The sequence below is a fragment of the Eleutherodactylus coqui genome, chromosome 6, assembly GCF_035609145.1.
Source record: "Eleutherodactylus coqui strain aEleCoq1 chromosome 6, aEleCoq1.hap1, whole genome shotgun sequence".
Lineage (NCBI taxonomy): Eukaryota > Metazoa > Chordata > Amphibia > Anura > Eleutherodactylidae > Eleutherodactylus > Eleutherodactylus coqui.
Genome location: NC_089842.1, coordinates 126976023 through 126992831, shown reverse-complemented (window position 1 = coordinate 126992831; position 16809 = coordinate 126976023). Strand labels below are relative to the sequence as shown.

Sequence of the window (16809 nt, the reverse complement as noted above, 5' to 3'; positions counted from 1 at the left end):
ATGTGCAATGCATCCAGGACACAAAACTACAACTCCCACACTTCTCAGTGATTTCACCAGTGCATATATAAATCCAGTAACTCCCACCATCCTGCATGCAGATAACTCCCAGCATGCAATAGCTCCTATCTATGAATGCTGTAAAAAGACTGCAACTTTAACCATTCATGTAGTAATCTAGCACAGAGACCGTAATCACTACTAGCCACTGTCCAAAGGTTACCAGCCCCGATTTCACCAGTCCAGTAGAGCAGGATACAAAAGGCGAGAACTGATGAAGATGATCAGCTTAGTAGTGGGGGTAATGAACATCACCTCATAGAAATGTGCATATAAGCTAGCCAAACACATTATTTAAAGGTTGACGAATGTGACGTTTAAGGGGTATTACCATCTCCGCTCGTCATGGTCCCTCTGTAGGCCAGGAGTATGGAAAGAGCTGAGCAGGTTGCACTATGTTTCTGCAAAGGCCCTTTTAGACAACAATTTTCGCCCCCCAAAAAAGCCGTCTTTTGAGCGATAATCGTTGTGTCTAACTGCACAGACATCAGGCAGTTTTCATTAAGCCATCGCTGATCTTCCAGCATGCTGAAAGATCAACAATCAGTGATAAGGAATTCACAGCGGGATACATCTGATACTATTATTTGAGTTGTATCCCACTCCCTATGACAGGCGGGTATGAAGAACAGAGCAGTCCAGCTCTGTTCTCCATACCCCGCTCGGAGCGCTCAGCTGTATAACAGCCGGGCGCTGTGAGCAGGGAACAGCTGGAAGCAGAAGAAAAGTGGGGCCACCTCACTTGTCTTCTGCATCCTCTGCTCGGAGGACCCGGCTGTATAACAGCCAGGTGCTGCAAGCGGGGAATAGCTGAATGCAGAAGACAAGGACATGTCTCCTTAGCTTGGAGCGCAAGGTGATCGCTCAACGTTTGAACGATCACCTTGCGCTGTTAAAGAACACAACGATTATCGCTCGAAAATCGCTCAAAAGATTTTTTGAGCGATAATCGTTGTGTCTAAACCAGCCTTAGGGCTCAGTCACACGGGCACATCGGCACCCGTACACCGGCGCCAATGCGCCCGTGTGACTGACAGAAGACGGCCGTACCTGAAGACTGCCGTCTCTCTCCAGCGCTGATGAAAGAACACATGACCAGCAATGAAGCCTGTCACATGTTCTTCCTCCCGGCGCTGCAGAGAGACGTCCGTCTTCAGGTACGGCCGTCTGCTGGCTGCAGTAGCACGGGCGCAGATGCGCCCATGTGACTGAGCCCTTAAGTGAATGAGAGTTAGGGAAAAAGAATAACAGAGAAAGCTACATGTTTCCGTAACTCAGGAGCTTCACATCATAGCTCACCATGCTACTTCATTTCCATAAGCCCCATTCATAGAATGCTACACAAACAGTGTATGTGGGAGTGCGGGAATTTGAACAACTCTGAACGTTAATCATCCCGTTTAAGTGGGCAATTAGGCCTCATGTCCATGGGGAAATTCGAGCCCGCATGGATTCTGCATGCAAAATCCCACTGCAGGTCCCTCCTTTTCTGCAGACCAGAAAATCAATTATACTTACCTCTCCGGACGCTACAGGTCTCCCCTCTGTCATAGCCGGATCTTCTTTCTTTGGCTCGGCGGATGGGCTCGGCATGCCAGCAGCATGTCGCACGCATGCGTGGTGCACACTTTTTTTTTGGAACTTCTGCTTTCTGGCGGTCCGCGGCACAGACGGAGTGACAGCTGCATCTGTGCTGCGGAACTGGACAGCTTCCATAGGCTGCAATGAAAGCCGCGGGAGCCGTCTGGACGGGAAAACCGCACAAGATCAAGCATGTTGTGGGTTTTTCCCGCACGTGCGATCCGCGTGCCAGGAAAAAATGACATCAGCAGGTATTTAATTACCTGCGGGTGTCCAATGATTCCCTATGGGCGCGGATTACGCGTGCGGGAGACCCGCACAGATTTACTAATTCCATTTTGCCCGTGGACCTTGGGCCTTAGACAGCTGATTTTGCTGTTTCCATAACTCCTGATCACCCTTGGCCACTTTCTGACTCTCACCTGATGGCAGATGTTGAGACAAAGATGGATTGGGCAGTTGGATGTTCTCAGGAGAGATAAGCCGCTGATAACGGCATTCAAATGCCCTGATCAAAATTCGGGGACCTCAACAGCCCCCCCTCGATATGATCACAGGGTGCCGTTTAGTTGCCAAGTCAGCTGGGGGCAGTCTCAAAGCCCCCAGGGCTGCCAAACAAGATTGCCTATGAAGCTATGCCTGTGGCATGGCTTGATAGATTGCCTGTCATACTGCAGATCAAACCATCGCAAGTTAATGTACTTCATGGGAACTTAAAAATAAAGGAAATTATCACTTTAAAAAAGTATTATTAAAATATAAATAGAAAAGGTAAAAAAAGTTTTAAAAAACCTTTCCCCATATTTTGAATTTAAAAAAAATCTAAATGAAAAAAACAAACAAAAACCCCCGACGTGTTTAGTATAGCAGCATCCATAAAAGTCCGATCTACCCAAGTAAAAAAAAAAAAAGTGCCGCATCCTTAAGAGGTTAATCTCCACAAACACACAATAAGGAAAGAAAATATACTCATGGGAAAACATGTCTCTGGACCAGGACACTGTACGACTGCGAACTCTGAAGTCTCAGGCAGTGGATCTCCGCCAATCTACTATTGATGGCTTATCTACGAATAGGCCATGAATGGTTTACAGCTGGACAACTCCTGTTCATATCACATATTTTTCTAGCTAACACTATTTTGATGTATAGTCTAAAATGACCAAGGCAGCAGATTTCAACCAAAAAGGTCACTCATAAGATGAAATTTAATAATAAACCATCATGCTAGCTGACCGATGACAGGCTGTCATTGTCTAGAAAAAAGCTGCCGAAGTTTGAAATTTTCACCAAACAGTCGCTAGTACTTGTTACATGAAGTGCTGTTCCATGAAAGAAAGGGCTTTCATCCATCGCTTGATATCATTGATCATGTATGGCCAATTTGATCAACTTTAACAGCCAATATAGATGTGTATGGCTGCACTGACATAACAATTCACCAACAGCTGTTCAACCATCCACCTACTTCTACTTAGGCTGGGCTCACAAGAGCATAATGCACCGCATGCCACCCATGAGAGAGACGCGCGCAATAGCACTGAGTACTGTCAATCGCCATGCACTATCTTGGCATGTATGCCAAGCATCATACACCCCAAGATAGAACGTGATGCAATTTTTCTTGTGTGCATATCTTGCACAATTTGTCTGAGCAGCAACAAGGCAGCCTATGGCAGACTGATACAGTGTATTACACACGCAAAACCCATGTGCGTAATATGCTGTGACTATCCGCTTGTGTGAGCTGGGCCTTAGGGCTTATGTAGACGACCGTATATCGGCTCGGTTTTCACGCCAAGCCGATATACGGTGTCCTTGTCTGCAGAGGGGGGGGGGGTGGTGGAAGAGCCAGGAGCAGGAACTGAGCTCCCGCCCCTTGCCACTATTTGCAATAGCAGGGGCAGTACAGGGGCAGTGCTAAGCGCTGGTACTTAGCTCCGCCCTGTCTAGACCTCTCCTATTGCAAATAGTGGCGAGGGGCGGAGAGGGGGCGGGAGCTCAGTTCCTGCTTCTGGCTCTTCCATCCTCCTCCCCCTGCAGACAAGGACACCGTAGATCGTCTCGGCATGAAAACCCAGCCGATATACAGTCGTCTGAATAAGCCCTGAGGGTGCCTTCACACTAGGGAGAAAATCATGCAAAATATGTGGGCTGCGAGACTTACCAATTTGAAACCCGTACTTTTGAATGGGTTCATTTACATTAGCGATGTTTTCCTGCATGGCACTGCGATTTCCAGTCAAAATTGGCACCAATGGTACAGATTTTGACTATTCTTTGGATGCGGAAATGCTGCAGAATTTGCTACCTTTATTTTTTTAAACTGTCCTGTCCTTTTTACAACACTGCAGGTAAAATCTTATGTTGTGATAAGCCCCGCCCACTGGCCACACCCCTCTGTCCTGCTCTGATCCTGGAGAAATCTGCTCACCTAAGCCTACATCTGATGACAGATTCCCTTTCCGAAAGAACTTAAAAAATTGTGAAGAACATAGTTTGTAATTGCAACTAGAGATAAAATAAATAACCACCATGAAAGGTACACTTAAGGGGGTACATCAAGAAGAATATGGGATCCCTTTCTGGAGCTTGTTCACCTTTCTTCCCATCTACAAGTTCTTTGACTTGTAAAGCCTTGCTCAGATTCACACTGGATATAGGAAAGAAGGTTGGGTCCAACTTAAGCTGCCCCTTCATCCTACATGACTGGGCAACAGAGCATGTGAATGGGCCTTGTATATGGCACAAACATCCTTACCCCATTTACAGTAAATCAAACCAGCAATCCTGGGGTTAACTGGTAAAAAAAGCATAATTCTATAGGGGTGTAAAGAGGAGTCAACAATTAACTTTTAGGCCGCTTTCACACGGGCGTCACTGTGTGGTACAGTGCAACTTTTACAGTAGGAAGTCCTACGGTTTGTCCCTAAAATAAGCCTTAGCTGCATTAAAAAAAAATAAAATAAAATAAACAACCAATACATTACCTAACAGGCGCTGCCCGCTCCACCACACTTCTCCTCCTGAAGCTCCGCAACAGTTGTCTGTAGTCTTCAGCCAGCGCTTCCTGGTGAGGGGGTTCAAAAATCCCGTCTCCAGGAAGCACTAGCTCTGATTGGTTCTCGAGCGCCGCAGCTCAGCCAACCACTGCAGCGTTCGATGAACCAATCACAGCCATTCAAAGTGATGGCCCATGTGAAAGAGGTCTAACTGACAGTTTCTACGGTATGTTGAATGAAAGATGTAAAATGAGATTCTTCAACCCTCCCAAGGTCACAGTTGCCAGAACGATCACTCTGTCAGGGATATTTTCCTTATTACAAATGAGTCATTTACGTTGTAAAAAAAAAAAAAAAAATGAACCGATGAGCAAGAAAGGGTTAAGGTTGTCAGTAAGGATGATGGTTTTCCTTGCTGAAGTGACTTTGATTTGACATCTTCTCAGGTTTCAGCAGATGCTTTAGTGAAGGGAACTTGTTGTCAAATGTCTCTACAGCAAAGTGTGGCCGCCAGAGTGCTCGACCCTACATTATATCATTAGTGAGGGGTACAAGGATCTATTCTGCAAATAGCAAGAAATATTTCAGAGAAGCCCGTATATGTTACTAGTGAAAGTACTGTTGCCAAAGACATGAGCTTCAGCGACTGTCATATGAATGTCATCGGAACTTTCCTAACTCAGCCCTAACTAATCATGGGTATTGGGAAGTTGCTCTAATTGGAGTAAAGAATTCATAATGTTGTACAGGTCATGTATGGAATAAATCTACGTAAAGAGGAGAGTCACTGTGCACATATATTGCATGACTTGTCTTGTACTAATGCTGAGTTATATCCTGCATTATACTCCAGAGCTGCACTCACTATTCTGTTGGTAGACTCACTATGTTCATACAGTGCCTTATAAAAGTATTCACCCCATTGGCATTTTTGGGGGGGATGGTGGGGGGGGGGAAGGGGTGAGGGGAAATGGTACTATTTGATTTCTACAAAATACAAATCACTTTAAAAATGTGCAAAATATTTTCTCACTGTGACACAAATACTAGTTAAGGCGTTTCTGCATTGTGTTCCCTGCAGCAATAATCCAGCCGTGGGGAACGCAGTGCACGCTTTCCATAGCGGTGCTGTGGAAAGCGCAGCCCCACTGTCCACGAGCGCAGAATCATAGCGATTCTCCGCTCACGGGCAGCAAATCGCAGCATGCTGTGAATTGCAGCGATTCTCCGCGATGAGCCTATATGTCTGTCAGATAGGCTCACCGCGGAGATCCATTTGCTGGCTCCTGCTCCCGGACGACGGCTCCCGCAAAACGCCCATGGACAAGCAGCCCAAGACAAAAAACTGAGAAACGCAAAGTCAATACCTTATGGAACCATTTTTTGTTTGACTTACAGATGTACGTCTCTTGGGGTATGTCTCTATTAGTTTAGCACATGTAGACGCTGGGATTTTCAACTATTCTTCCAGGCAAAACTGCTTCAAGTCCTTCACGTTAGACGGGTTGTGTTGGTGTCAGCAGTCTTCAAGTCAAGACAGATTCTCAACTGGATTGAGGTCTGGGCTTTGATTAGACTATTCCCAGACATTGAATTGTACCCATTTGGGCACCTCCATTGTAGCTTTAGCAGTATATTTAGGGCCACTGTCCTGCTGGAAGGTGAACCTCTGTCTCAGATCTCAATAATTGCCCAGTATTTTAAGCTTTCCTTCAATCCTGACTAGTATTCCCGTCCCTGCAGAAGAAAGGCATCCCCATAGCATGATGCTGCCACAAACATGCTTCACTGTGGGAAGGGTGTTCTTGGGGTGGTGGGACGTTGTTGGGTTTGCACTAGACAGAGCAATTCTAAGGTCTCCTTCACACAGGCGCTTGTAGAAATGCAGCGTTTTCCAACACTGTTTACCGCGGTTTCAGCAGCGTTGTCATGCATTTTTACAACAATTTGGCTGCATTTTTAGCACAGCTGAAAATGCAGCCAAGGATACAGAAAAAAAAACAAAAAAAAAACAAAACTCACCTAGTTGGCGCTGTCCTGGCCCTGCCACTGTTCTCCGGAGCTCCCGGCACTTGTCATCTTCAACAGGGGATCCTTTGCTAGTGACAGGGTTTGAAGACCCCGCCTCCAGCGAGAGATTGCTCTGATGGGCTGCGCCCGCTGAGTGTCAGCAGCATCAGCCAATCACAGCCAGTGCTGAATGCACCAATCACAGCTATTCACTGAATGGCTATGATTAATGCATCGAGCCTGGCACTGATTAGCTGAGCTGGCGCTCCAGAACCAATAAGAGCTGTCTCTCACTGGGAGGCTGGGATTTCAATCCCCGTCACTAGCAATAGATGCTTTATCAGCTTGACAAGTGCCCGGCAGCCTGCCCGAAGATCCAAAGAACAGCGTTGGGGACCCCAACAGTACCAGCTAGAGGAGTATTGATTTTTTTTTCAGGTAGTGCAGCTAGCACTTGCGTTCAGTGCTGCCAAAAACATGGTACCAAGTTGTGCCACATTTTCAGCAGCACTGAAACTGCTGTCCATTCATTTCAATGGGCAAAAGCAGGGCTGAAAATGGCCAAAGACAAAGCATGCATCGGTGTCAAAGCGCAGCTTTTTGACGCTTGTGTGAACAGCCCCATTGAAATGAATGGGAGCGTTGTACAGTGTTTAGGCAGTGAAAAGGCAGCGCTAAATGTGTACAAAAATGTCTGTGTGAGGGAGGCCTTAGGCCAAATGCCCATGGACAGAAGTTCTGCGGCGAGATTCCATGCAGAATTTCTGCTGTTGCACGCTGCTATAGGATTGCAGTAGTTTATGCAATCCTATACTGACAGATGCGATTTGTCCGCATGAAAACTCGCTCAGTATCTTGCTGCGTGAATCTCGCAGTCGGATTCGACCTGGCCGTGGGCATGAGGCCCTAAGATAGTCAAAAGTTCCATTTTAGTCTCATCCGACCACAGAACCTTCTTCCATGTGTTTGGGGAGTCTGCACACGCTGCTTGGTAAACTCCAAACAAGTTTTATTTTTTCTTGAAGCAATGATGTTATTCTGGCCACTCTTTCATAAAGCTCCACACTATGGAGCATGTAGTGTTCCTGTGGACAAATACCTTCATCTCTGCTGTGGATCTTTGGAGTTCCTTTAGAGTTATCATTGATGTCTTTGCTGAGTCTCCAATCAATGTCCTCCTTGCCCGATCTGTGAGAGTTGGTGGGCAGCCTTCTCTTGTTAGGTCTGTAGTTTTGCCATATTCGTTTCATTGTTACAATGGATTTAATGGTGCTCCGTGCGATACTAAAAATTTGGAATATTTTTCTATAACAACCCTGATCTATATACACCGCTCCACAATTTTGTCTCTGACCTTTTTGGAGAGCTCTTGCTCTTTATATTGTTCGGTTAGTGCTTTTTCAGAGTCCAGGGTCTCAACAAGTCTATTTATACTAACGTCATGTGACAAATCAAATGGCACTTTAATTGCACATAGGGGGACCGCATTCAACTAAAGTGTATGACTTCTGAAGTTAAAGGGATTATCCGAGTTATTTAACTTTTGTATAAATATGCTCCCCATGTGTAAAACATTAACACAGCTAATATTCACCTCTCCCTACTGAATCAATGTAGCCGCCGGTTTTCCCTGTGACATACTGTTCACAGGCTGCGATCAGCCCATGTGCGGGATGTTACAGGCAGCTGCAGCCAATCATAAAATTTAGTGCTTGATCGTACATGTACAGCACCTGGAATTAATGGTACTTTAAAATAAATTCTAAAAACAATAATTTATTATAATACACTAGCAGAATAGTGAGTGCAGCTCTGGAGTATAATAGAAGATATAACTCAGGATCAGTACAGGATAAGTAATGTAATGTATGTACACAGTGACTCCACCAGCAGAATAGTGAGTGCAGCTCTGAAGTATAATAGAAGATATAACTCAGGATCAGTACAGGATAAGTAATGTAATGTATGTACACAGTGACTCCACCAGCTGAATAGTGAGTGCAGCTCTGGAGTATAATGCACATATAACTCAGAATCAGTAAAGGGTAAGTAATGTATGTACACAGTGACTCCACCAGCAGAATAGTGAGTGCAGCTCTGGAGTATAATAAAGCATGTAACTCAGGATCAGTACAGGATAAGTAATGTAATGTGACACAGTGACTCCACCAGCTGAATAGTGAGTGCAGCTCTGGAGTATAATGCACATATAACTCAGGATCAGTAAAGGTAAGTAATGTAAAGCACAGTGATTCTATGGTATATAATTCTAAGGACAGTAGCGTGTCCCTACTCAGTAATCTTTTTTTTCTTTTTCCTTTACCCAAAACACAGATAACCGCACAGTAGGAGTGTAACCAGGTTTATCCGAAAATTTGTTGATCTTTAAGATAGTTGCCAACTAGTTATGCAATTGGCTACGGTCCTAATTCAAAGAAACTACCTATATTAATTCTCAGAAAACCCAAATTATTAGTTTTAAAAAGTTCCTGGATAAGTTTCCTCTATTTTAGAATACAGAAAAAGTAACAAAGCTGGTGGTGGAGAAGAATACTGTACTGTTATCCATGTTCAGCTTTCTATCAATAACAGGATACATGAAAATTATTATACTCGTACATTATCAAAACACTGGCATCCTTTGTCAGTATGGACAGCGCTGCACCTCATCTACTGGCTCCAGTCTCTGAGAAAACTCAAGAGTTAATGATGGCAATAAAGTAGATCTGATAATATGCTCAGATATAGGCACCTTTATCTGATCTACCTATCTGCTTGTTTTGTTTTTTTAAGGGTTAATAAACAAATTATCACCAATATGATACGTATAATTACACATATAAATGTTTATACACAAGTCCTATATGTTTCATATCTCAGCAGTCAGAAAGAAATAATAATGCATAATTACTGCAAAAATGTGTGTCCCCCCCCCCCCCTTCCCCAGGGAATGACAAGCCACCATTGTGGCCTTACAAGGGTTAAAAGGACGGAAGGCAGACACAGCCAGCTCCTTGTTCCTATGACGACAAGTCCCCACTTCTCAGCTTTACAAAGCAGCCACTTCCTGTGTCTAAATTTTGCAGCCAATGAGGAGATTGTTTATTGATATCAGTCAGCAGGCCTGCGAAAATATGAAGGCAGTCAGCGTGGACCCAGAGTTACTGGAGCTCAACTTCCCAGTGATCCCATCACAGCTGCATGTACAACCCCTGCTGCAAATATAAAGTCCAAGCAGATTGTATCTGATGTCAACGGAATGTATCACATATAACCCGCAGGGATGTAGGCTTATCATGTGTGATACTGTCTGCTGAGTCACCGTATCTAATCCTAGCCTGTGTGATATTGTCTGCTGTATCTAAGCACACATCACTACAATCTCCTTTATGAAAAATTGCAGCTCTTCTCTCGGACGGCCAAAAATGTCACGCAGAACGCAGAGAAATCTGATATGTACATAGTTGAGATCTACGTCATTGGATCCAGGCCAGGTTCACACAGTGTGGTTAAGGCAAAGTAGCCATAGCTGGCATATAATATTACACATCTCTGCTGTTATCTGTCTGCACCAAGACTACAAGGTAGTATAACTGCTCCAAGGAAAGCAGGGCATTATAAGTTTTTACATGTATTTCTTCCAGAAGATAGCAGGCAGACACACACACATATAATATTAATATATATATATATATATATATATATATATATATATATATATATATGACTGGTATCTAGACATCACAGTAATAGGATCTGCACATTCAATGTTGTCAGGGGGATTATGCCGAAACAGACAAGCGAGCGACAGTTCACAATGACTCATATATGCGCCCACTTGCACCTTAAGAAAAGTAACTGCTACAAATTTAGCTTTCCTCTGGATCTCAGAGTGTTCACATCAGCCATTTATAGCGCCGACTCTTCAGCTGCTCCTGTGATGTTGAGAGCAATCTTAGCTCTGATCTACGTCATCGATTGCTAAAATAACAAAGCTCCATTTAAACAGACTGTGCACTCAATGCATTGCTAAGGAACAACATATCTGTGGCGGTTCGGTATGACTATGGACGCAAGGTGACAATATTGGTGGATACATATCACTCCAGCATGGATAGGCAGACGGGCAGATACACATTTTGTATCAGTGAGGGAGGCTCACCATGCCCCTCCCAATGATAAAACTGGAGTTTGGCACATGGATATAGAAGGGGCAACATCTAGCAAGATCAAAAGAGCAGACCTGTGACTGCTACAATGTCATCATTGTAATTGGACAGCCAATTATGTGACACCTCCACTTGCGAACATCTGCCACGCATCGGGGGGCACCAATTAATAGATGAGCAGTGTGCAGCGCACCCCAACAAGATTTACAGAATGTGCCTGTAACAATCACACTTCACTAGTACACATGGGTCCCGTTGTTTCACTCCGCAGTAGTAGTTTGTCTACAGCAATGATGTTGCAGGAAAAGACAGTTTGTATCAAGTCTCTGATACAATGTATCGAATAAATCCGTATCCTTTCCCCATAGTCAACAGAAGAGAAGCTTAACGTCCAGAATAGACCCGAAAAACTAAGTAACAGCCGCAGACAATATCATCTCCAGCTTGTTGCTGCATGAAATTCTCAAAGTGATTGTCAACAGGAAGCAGACGGCGGCTGACACGTACAAACTGCCATTTTGTTTTCCCTACAGTGAATGTTTTCCTGTAAAACTTTAGTCTGCAACAAAGTAATGCAGTACATAGAACGACATGTTGTGCCAGGACACAGGAGGATCCAGCGATAACAGCTCTGGAGTTGGAGGCAGCCAGGGATCACGTGTGTCCTAATATGTACATACCCTGTGTGGGTGGCATCAGTGATATATGAGATGTTTATGTCCACGGCTCACTGTATTGTGGTATGGGACTTATGCATTGTCTCATTATGAAGGCTTTTGCGCACAGCTGATACGACGTCACCAGGGTGGTCAGTGTAGTGCATACGAGTGATGTATTGTATCCTTATATAGACTTGTATACACAGACGAATGGGACAAAGTCACCCCGCTGCTTAGTGTTATGGAGTGCTACATTGTATCATTAGGCAGACTTTCATGCACAGCAGACTCATTCAATGCCAAAAAGAGGGTTAGTTTAAGACACTGGTACATTGTAACTATATATTGATGTGGTCTGTTGTGTTAGATTGATCTATTGTGTGATATACACAGTAGGAGATACAAGGGTAGTTGGGGTGAAATCTGATTACTATATTGTATGTACAGTACGAAGACTGATACATTGTATCTTTAGCTAGTCTGAGCACTGTGTAAAGTGATACAATGTCACCGGGGTGGCAATCTACAGCACTGGGAGGTTACAGCACACTGGTCTCAGTATGGGAATGTCCCTGGGCAGGAGGGGGCACAAGCCACGTTCCTTACCTCTTAATCCTTGATCTGTGGAGTGTCCTGCCTGCATCAGATGCTTCTCTAGGGGTCAAGTTATATTCCCAGGCTTATCCTGGCCATCCTGGTGCTGTTTATTGTGAAGAATCTCTGCAGACAGAATGCAGCCATAACCAGCCCATACTCTCTGAAACAGCTCAGTGTTGTCACTGTTATGAGCAAACTACAGCAGCTGCCTCCTGGGTCCTACTGCTCATCATCTCATCTCTCCAATGCACAGCCCAGCCTTCAGCTTGTCTGCAAAACACTAAATTAGCAACAATAAAATCAATATTACACATGACTATTATTAGATGGCATTGTTATTACTTAATAAAGGCAGTCTGTAAATAACGACTCTACTAGATGTCTTTTCCTGCTGTTTATGATATGATTAAGTCCAATTATTGGGATTGTATAATAATTGAAAAGCACAAAAGAAAGTCAGAAAAGTGTGCAAAGGAACGGGGTGATGTTATTCACAGCAGCCAATCAGAACCCACCATCTATGTAGTTTAAAAAGTAATATAAACTTTCAATTGGTTGAAAGGAGAAACAATAAGTTGCCAATAAGTTTAGAATCAATGAGATAGATAATGGAATGTTTTGTTTAGAGTGTAGCTGGTAATCAGCCTTACCTAATTCTACAGTAGGTCAAGTTTATGCACAGTTGTCCAGGCATGGAGGATGTCTGCGCCCCCTACTGGTAGCACCATAACACTACACACTACTGATCACTTGACCTGTAAACACTACATTAAAGGTTTTTACATCACCACTTCCTTCTGAGAATAATGGTTTTGATTAAAGTTGTGTTGTAAAAAATATGGAACAATTTTAAGAAAATATCTGTAATTTATGCTGGTGATTTGTTCTAGTGTTTGTTGCATAATTGATAAAAGGGCAAGATTTACTAAAGGCCCATTTACACGGAGCGATGATTGCTTAAAAATCGCTAAAAAGCTATCATTTGAGCGATAATCGTTGCGTCTAAACGCGCACCCATTGTGCACTTTCCGTGCACTGCTAGCTGATCATTAAAGTCCAACCTAAAAATCAGCCTTCAGCCTTATCAGGAGTTCTCCACAGGTAGTGCTGATAGCGTTGTTTTCAGATGGAGAACAAAGGAACTGAAAGCAGATAAGAGCCCTCGGCTATTAACTGTGTTCAGCAGGCTTATTTGCACACCTAATGGTTCTTAGGGTGCATTCACTGGAGTGCATTATTGGCGTATTTTTACGCCCGACCGTATATACGCGACAATCTGAGGCATTGGTTTCCAATGTATTCGTTCACACGGGCGATTTTACAGTGCATAAAAATGGCAACCTGCAGTAAATAGAACATACGCAACCGAAATACGCACCAACGCATATACGATGGCCAAAAAGATAGTTTGAAAAGTAGGAACAGACGAGAATACGCTTTCTAGCTCTGGTCGTGATCGCCGAAAAAAACGTTCTTTCTGGCGATTATACGCCGTGGACATTCAAACGTAAATACGCTTACGCTCGTGTGAATTAAGTAGCTGAGTAGTTACTGAATAGTTTATGCAAAATGATCGCTCAAAACTGTCACTCAAACTGTCGTTTGAGCGATCTTTGAGCGATCATCGCTCCGTGTAAATGGGCCTTAAGAGGCTACTAAAATACAATAAATTCACTAACCCCTGATGTACACTATTATTATTCTGTGATAACCACAATAGATTTAAAAGACAATGCAAAGCGTTTGTTCCACTTCTAGCTGTTTTGCTGAAGGAAGCATACAGCTCTGTACATTGCTCAGTGGCCCACGTTGGTATTGCAGGCCGAGTTCTACTTAAGTGAATAGGACTCCTCCTGCAGTACCAACCAAGGCTATTGCGCTGTGCACGCATTTGCTTGTTTTCTACAGCAAAACAGCTAGAAGTGTGAAAACCCCTTTAATAGCTGACAACAGTTGCAAGAAATGTACTATGGCATTTTTTATAGTGTACATGAATCGTAAGAGTAGTACATCTAGTATGCCATCAGATGTGCCAAAAATAACTATCACCTGTTTTAAAACGCACACACTATATCAGTTTTCTGAATATTTGTGTTCTATTTTCTCAAAATTTTCAAGATGTCTACTTGATAGTAATGAATGAGAACATTCTATTTTACATCTACAGGCAAAAAACCCGCCCTAATCCTGCATACACTGCTGCCGGCCTTCTTAGGCTGTCTTTACACGTAGCAAAATCGCTGTAGGTATCAACTGAAAATCAACGGTGGCCAAATCTGTATGAAAGCCGGCGCATTAGCGAGTGCGATATCGGGTCAAGAAACTCGGCCTGATATTGCACTCAGTGACGTATATTTTACCCACTGATACAAGGCGATTTTCAGGCAAAAACGCCTTGGATTGCTTCTGTGCAATTCCAATCCTCTCGAACAAGTTTCATGCTCGATAGAGGATTGGAAGTGTTGCTCATTGATTTCAATGGCAAACCTCGCATCGCACTCATATGCACGTCACACGGCAATGCAAGAGCCATGCGATGTATTTAAGGTTCTATTGAAATCAATGGGCAATGCGTTCCGAGGAACACGAAAATATTAGACATAAACTTGGGTGATATTAGTGGCCATGTGATACCAAACGAAGGGCTTATTTAGACGACCATATATCAGCTCGGTTTTCACTCCGAGCCGATATACAGTGTACTTGTCTGGGAGGGGGGGCGATGAAGAGCAAGGAGCAGGAACTGAGCTCCCGCCCCTTCTCCCTCCACCCCTCACCACTATTTGCAATGGGAGGGGCGGAGCGGGGGCGGAGCTAAGTGCCGCTACTTAGCTCCGCCCCCGTCTCACCCCCTCTTATTGCCAATAGTGGAGACGGGCGGAGAGGGGGCAGGAGCTCAGTTCCTACTCCTGGCTCTTCCATCCCCCCCCCCCCACAGACAAGGACACCGTATATCGACTTGGCGTGAAAACCGAGCCGATATACGGTCGTCTGAAATAGCCCTAAATGATACATATTTGGCTGTATTTTTAATTGCTGGTTAACTATGGAATTTAAAGGGGTTTTCTAGTCAAGTACTATTGATGACCTATCATTAGGATAGGTCATCAATAGCTGATCGTCCGGGGTCGGCCGCTCGGGACCCCGACCGATCAGCTGTGTGGGCACATGCTGTCAGCACCACAATGACAGAGGTCAGAGTAGAAGCCTCTATGCCGACCTCCGTGTAGTGGTCAGCGCTTGCAACTGCAGACATGGCTCTCATTTAAATCAATGAGAGCCGTGCCTGCAGTTACAAGCATGGGCTACATGGGAGGTCGGCGCGGAGGTTTCTGCTCCAACCTCTATTATTGCAGAGCTGACAGCTTGCGCCCGCACAGCTGAACGGTCGGGGTCCCGAGTATCAGACCCCGGCTGATCAACTATTCTTGACCTATCCTAATGATAGGTCATCAGTAGTATTTGACTAGAAAACCCCTTTAACCTTGATATTACAAGGGCTGAATTCTGCCCCACAAATCCACAGCATTAACAGATATGCTGTGGATTGGTTACGGAAAATTTCTGCACCGTGTGAAGGAGATTTTTTTAAATCCCCTCCACATGGCTTGTTCTGTAAATGCTGCAAAATTTTTGCAACAATTTTGCCAGCAGAAATGCACAGCGTTTACGGTCTCTGTGTGAAGAGTCCAGGTCGGTGTATTCACACATACTACTAGTGTGTCACATGATGAAAACTGTACGTGGTTTTACAATTATTTCACTTTTTTTTTTAGCAAGTCTTGATTTATAGCAAAACAAAATAATTAGTGTATCAAGTACAGTGTTACAATACAAGTTAAGCAATAAATCCAAATAAAGGGCGGGTGAGGCCTCGACCTGAGAGAAGTGGATTAGTCCAACCGGCTGAGCAAATAAAACACGGATAATTAGCACGTTTTTTCAAAGCAGTCTATGGCTGTGAGATTCTTACATTTCGTATGTTCGTAAAAATATTTCCGAGGGTCTGTTCACAATATGTTCAGTTCTCTGTCTCCAGGTTCTATCCCAGGTTTCCATCTGAATTGCCAAAATAGCATCCAGACGGAGACCTGGAAGGAACCATAGTCTTCAATGCCTCAAATTGAGACCTATAAGGTCTTCATTTGATCAAGGTTCCATTCATTTACAGAATTGGTGCTGGAAAGAACAGTATAGTCGACTACACTATTATGTCTGGCACAAATTTCAGAAATGAATGGAAACCTGCAGAAACACAAATATAGGTCTCTTTCTGAGTAGCAGAAGTCTATGGAGGCCTGAACATAATGTGACCAGACTCCGATGCTGCTGGAAACACTCACTTGTCAGAAGTATTACGTTTGAAGAGGAATATTCTTATGCCCTGAAAGAAAGCAGAGATCTTGCAATTGGTAAAAAAAACTGAAACACAGGCTCCCATTTATTGACTGGTGATTCATCTAATCTGAGAATAATAAAAAAAGAGAAAAGAAAAAGATTGTTAGAGTGAATTATGCCAAATGTATAAATAAGCACAAGCCTGTCAATAAATTTAAGGCATTTTGGACGGTCAAAAAATAAACCACCTGTTATGACTAGTCAGTAGAGATGAGCGAGCATACTCGGTAAGGCGATTTACTCGAGAGAGCATCGCCTCTTTCGAGTAACTGCTGGCTCGTCCCTGAAGATTCGGGGGGGGCAACAGATTTTTTGTGTGGTTTGTGCTGCAGC

The 16809-nt window shown here is 43.9% G+C and overlaps 1 protein-coding gene across 1 annotated transcript in view; it reads right to left on the bottom strand.

Annotated features, from left to right (window-relative positions):
* FOXN3 (forkhead box N3) overlaps window positions 1-12252 on the bottom strand; it is a 175958-nt gene extending 163706 nt beyond the window's left edge. The window contains exon 1 of the mRNA XM_066607574.1: window positions 12088-12252. The gene's annotated coding sequence lies outside the window, so the exon portion shown is untranslated. The remainder of the gene's footprint in view (window positions 1-12087) is intronic.
* Between the last annotated feature and the right edge of the window lie 4557 nt (window positions 12253-16809).